This window comes from Bombus fervidus, chromosome 6, assembly GCF_041682495.2.
Source record: "Bombus fervidus isolate BK054 chromosome 6, iyBomFerv1, whole genome shotgun sequence".
NCBI classification, from domain to species: domain Eukaryota; kingdom Metazoa; phylum Arthropoda; class Insecta; order Hymenoptera; family Apidae; genus Bombus; species Bombus fervidus.
The window spans coordinates 18,084,657-18,090,548 of NC_091522.1; positions in this window are offsets into that span (position 1 = coordinate 18,084,657).

Consider the following 5,892-nt stretch of genomic DNA (forward strand, 5'->3'; position numbering starts at 1 on the left):
GTGGCTGACCCTCGATAACGCCACTTCAACTGAGCGCAGATCGAGGATTAAACGCTAATTAACGTCTCGTCGTTCGGCTAATTCGCCCCACTCGAAAAGGTAAATATGGCACGAAGATGGTTGCGACGGTCTAAAATAGGACAGGATGATCCATTTGGCGAGATAGCACCTTGCGTCATGTATTTTTAATTACGCACGCACGAAGAAATTTCGTTACACAGCAGAGGCGGATGATACCGGCGTTGAATCTCGTGACACGGCGCGTCTTCTCCTCTCCTTGCGATCGGTATTTTACGTATGCACGTCGAGAGACGCAATCCTTGAAACATCGGTAGAATTTCGTTTTGCAATTCGTTCGAACGATATCGCGCGTGTCGCGGCAGAAGCTTATTTGTAGCTCTATTATTTAAAAAGAAAAAAGAAGGGAACGAAGGATAGATGAAACGTGTTTACTTTGATAAAAATAAAGTCTAGTTATCGCCTGCGCGTAACGTCGTGAAATTCGACGTCGTACAACGACCATTTAATCCACAGTCCCAAATCGCTCGATCGTTTCTTACCTTTTCCGATCGGCGCTAAAATCAGCCGCTAAAAATACGGTGTTTATTGCCTCGCACCGTATCGTTAATGTACAACCATTTTCACCATTATCATCCTAAATTAGAACGGAATATCGAAGAAACGTAATCTTATCGATAATTGTATCGAATTTCGACCTCGATCCAAAACCAATTTCGGCGAGGAAGTAAACGAACGAATGTACGAAACGGCTGGCAGATCGTAATCGAATCGAGATCGTTAAACGCGAACCACGCATGTTGACACGAATTCTGCCGATCAATAACTACGAAAACAAAATCATCGTATCAATCATAGTAGATCAAAACGCGCGTTTTGTTTTGAAATTAATGGATTAATCCGTGTCGACCACTCGTAACAAGCGATTTTCGACGACGGATTTTAACGCGATATGGTTGTTTAAATTTGTAAAACGGCTCGCGCTACGAATTTCTTTGTACAAATAAGCGAGATAACATTGTCTGCAGATAAAATCGATCGCGTCCATCGTATCATGATCGAAAAAGTTTCGGGAGCATCGTTTGGATTTAAAATTTCCAACGACCAAGACGACGAAGACGATGAATAATCGACAACCGCGAGTTTCGTTCGAACGCAAACCTATCGCACGAGCCAAGCGAATCGTTGCAACCGTTTCCCGCTCTCTTCGCCTCTACGTATCACAGTCGTCGGTGAATTCGAGCTTTCCATTTGATTCGAAACGAGCTTATCTGCGCGTTAGTCATAGTCGCGCTAAAGTCGTCGAATACCTATTTAAGATCATAAGATGTTAGATTTGGAATAGGTTTTACTAGCTTTCGAAATACGCTCGAGCGTTTCGACCGCCATACAACGCCGACTCGAAAGAAAAAGGATCGAACGACGAAATCTAAAATCTCAAACTGAAAACATCACGCTAAGTTCGATGGCCGCTCGGCGGCGATTGTACGATCTAATCTACGGATCGAGAAATGTCTCTAAGACGTTGAAAATTGCACGAAAAGGCGGGCGCTTACGGACGTCGATCGATACGCGCGAACCTTGCCTCGTAATCAACGAACTTAGGCGAATGGTAAAAGCGACGCGACGCCGATGAATCGTCCGTCGCCGTTTACTCTTTGTCCTTGCTCGAGACGTCGCTAGAGTCCCCCGTACGACGATCGATCGGCTATATTCAGCCGCCAAACGATTTAAGAAATTTTTCCTATCGTTCGACGAGAGACTCGTGCCAAGGATTACGTTGGCCAGCAAAGTGCCGACAAGCTCGCACGATCGCGAAACGATAAACGTAGGTAGATTCGACGATGCGTCGAAATTCGAGTCTCGAGTAAACGAAACGGTCGAATCTCGGGAAAACGAAGAGCATCTCTACTTACGTTTCTTTGACGTCGACAGCGTTTGGTTCACCGGCTAACGTTAGCGAACGAGAGAGAGAAAGAGAAAGAGAGAGAGTCGAGGAAAGAGGAGATTGCTCACTCGAGAAAAACTTCTTATCGTTGCCAGCGATTAAATCTCCTGCCATGTTCGGGCCTTTTTCGAATAATCGTAAAGAGGATCGCGTTTTCCGACCGCTGCGTCGTCCAGCTGGAGACACAACGTGGGTCCGTGAACGTTGACTCGATGACAACGAGCTTCGATATCGCCTTCCTTATCCTCTTTGTATTCATGAAAATTTGTTCTTTAGGAAGAAATAACGTACGACGATGAGACGACGAAAGCACCGTCAGAGGGGTGAATAAATTAGAAGGGAATTAAGGGAAGTTATAACGAGACTGTGAACTCGAGAGTATAATAGAACAGGTAGACGAAGTTCCGTGGATCCTGCTGCATATTAAACGATATATTCACCAAGCAGCCAGTATCTATATCCAGTTTTCCACTCTTCCAAAATTTTAATCGTACTTTCTATCGAATCGATAACTTCCTAAACTCGTATCTTCGTAATTATTCTCGCTTTTCGTTAAACGCTCCGTGCGTTATAAATCGCTAAACGCCGATCGGTGCTAAACGATAATTTATTCGCTAGACGATGTTAAACGATTTTCGGTAACACGCTCGACGAGCTAATCGAACGTTTCGCGTACTCTCGACTCGTAAATTGATTTCGTTTCCGTGTATTGGAAAAATATTTCGAAAAATTAATGGGTCCCGGTTTTCATGGTCGGATGGTAACCGTGACTACCGTGCTATTTACGACGGGCAGCGACATAGGACGATAGATCGAAAAGTTTCTGCAACAGAATTTGCATAAACAGCTCCGTGGTCGGGAAAACTTCCTCTCCGTTGACTTTCTCGCGAAAGTTGTCGCAAATATCCGCGGCCCTGCCGTCCTGCGAATTACGATACAGCGTGATAAGCTTGCATACGAGAGCAACGAGGTTCGCTCGGCGTTGCGCGAAACACGTGAATTTCGATAATTAACAGTTACCTCGTATCTAGCGAAGAACGTTGGATCGATACGATATTGCTTTTTTAGTCCTTCGAGTACTTTGGCGTCGAGTGTCGATAAATCGACGATTCGATCGCGATAAAAAATGAGGCTGAAAAGATTGTAATAATAACTGCGAAGTAACAAAGCACGAGCTGATTCGAACAAAGAAAATAAAGCTACGTAAGTGGCAAGTGGCAATTATCGCAGGAATCGACGTATCTCGTCTCCCTTCCTCTCCAACCAAGTTTCGTCGAATTCTTTCTTTCGTTGGATCGAGAAAGCTTCTTCGCTCGTTTGAAAAAGACGAGGATCTTCGAATTACTCGAACTGTTTTTAACGAGAAAGCGTTATATCGCGAATCGCGAAACAAAGTTGGACTTTATTCCTTCTGCCTTCTCGTAGCCACTTTTTTCGAGGCGGATACCTATCCGTTTACGTGCATTTAGAACGCAAACGGTGCCCTCGACCGTTTCAGAACCGAACGAAGACGATACCTTCAAGTTGATCGATACACTCGCATTTTCTTGCGACCGCGTTTTTTCATTCGCAGTTATCGTTCGAGTCGACGATTACTCCATTAACGTGCGTCTTGGACGAGACGAGCGTTTAAACGACTTTTTGCTTCAACGAAGAGCGCAATAAGGAAGATACCGGAGGACGACAGAAAAGACCGTTTAATTTTAAAAATAAAGTCTTTTAAAGAGGTATAGCTTTTAACGACGTATCACAGTTTGCGTTTCATGTAATATTAACCTAGCTCGATGGAATATTTAGCGAATAATTTAAAAATCGCCACGTTACTTAAGAAGCTTGAAACTTTAGAATCGAATATTTACGCGAAAGCAAGAACGCTTATTCCCTGGAAAGGAAATTGCCTCTACGTAAAATACTCGCGGCGGAGCGCGTTTCTTTAAGAAAGCGATTCTCCGATTTCTATTCTCGAATTAAGAATTCCGTGTTCCAAAGCGATCTCGAAAAAATCCGCCGAAAGTCTCGACCGATCGAACACGCGCGAAACACTTGACCCGAAAATTTCGTCGCGTCAAACTCTCGATGCTTCTCGAGTACGTGTACTCGATCACGTACAATTCCATGGAGGTACCTCGTACCTCCGCATACCCGTTCGATTCGCATCACGAAATTTCGCGGCAGCTCGATCTTGAATTCAAATCTAATACAAACTCGATCGAAAGTTAGTCCAAAACTAAGCCAAAGGTGATCTAAAGTCAGCCCGATGCGAAACATACTTACGATCGGGTTACACGGACGGCTATACGGACAAGGAAACCGAACGTTTCGGCGTTTGCTCCTTTTTCGACACGCGCAAGCTCGATCGCCGCTACATATATAAGCTGCGGTTAACGAATCCGCGTGTGCGAAAATCGTCACGTTGCGCGGAAAGTTTCTTCGTTGTTTGGTCTCTTTTCATTGGCAACGATCGTCGGACGAAGGTGGACTCGTGACCGCGCATGATTATTAAGGTAGGTTGATCTTTTCGGGGATTTCTTTGAAAAGAACAAAGAGGAGAGGAAGGAATAATAGCGAAGGAAGCGAAGAATAGCAAGGTGAAAGTAAGGGGAATCCAGGTACCGAATACCTGAGTCACTCGGGGACTCCTTCGATTCGGTAATCCCAACTAAAACGCTGTTAAACGTTACGGGACTGGTTTTGACAACCGACGTTTCTCGTAACTGACGTTACACCATCGAAACTATTCCGGATCTCTTCAAGGATTCTCGTCGAAAGACGCTACTACGTTCGATATACGTCGTATACAGCGGCGTTGCTTCGTACTTATCGGAATAAAATACCGAAATCGATTTCGATCGTCGGAGCGCGGCAACGAAACGAGTTAAAGTCCGGTAGAGACATTTTAATTGGTCGATCGAAGGTACTTTGTCGCAGCGATGTTCCAACGTCAAATACGTACGTCGAATAGCATGGAACAGAAGCGGTGAACATTTAGGAACATCGTTAAGGTCGCGTATCAGGACGCCTCGTAGCTCAAATAGCCCGACAACGCGTAAAGCGCGGAGCGGAAAATTTCTCGATGATACGCTTTCTCTAGGAAACCGAAACTAGTTTTAGTTTTCAGGCGCGATCGGTAGTCGGCGTACGCGATAACGTCGACCACTGGTCACCGCCAACTTCGATAACGATAACTCGCGATCGGCTTCCTTTGCTCTTCTTCGTTTACGGTTTTCATTGGAAAATTTCGATCGTCGCCGTTACGTCGCCGTGCGAATCGCAACGACCGTGGATCGTGCAACGTTCGATACGTTTAACGTTCGCATCGCGGTTTCACCGCGCGAAACTAATAAACGTGTTGCTGTAATCGTGTCAATAGGTGCTAAAAATCGCAAAATTGCGAGCGTAAACTATATCTCGCGATCGAGGAACGCGAAACGCCAACATCGAGTAAAGTAGGCGATCGATGGTTTCTCGACTTTTCGTCGTGACTCTGATTGCTTGGAATATTTGCACAGACACGGAGGCAATTGCACGGACTAACGGGACGATCGTCGAGTATCTGACGTCATTATCCAACTTTCTCGAGTACCGCGAACAACCTTGCTTCGAAAGAAAAGTGGCCGCCGTTCGATTCGTCGAGATATAATTACGTCACACGCGTTTTCGAATTTTTTTTTTCTACCGTGATTATCTATACATCTAGCCGTGATTGCGTTTTAACGACATCGAAAATTACTCGATTTAACGATCGTTGTATGAAAATATTCGCGAGCATATCCGTGATTTCGTTTGTTTATTTTGATTACGTTGGTTGGCGGCGATTAACTCGCAATTATCCTTTTTCCGTTTTCCGCCACAGAAGCAAGACCGACGCGGATACAACGAGGAGGAACGATCACGAAGGATAGCGTGCATACGAGTTTAACGTTTAA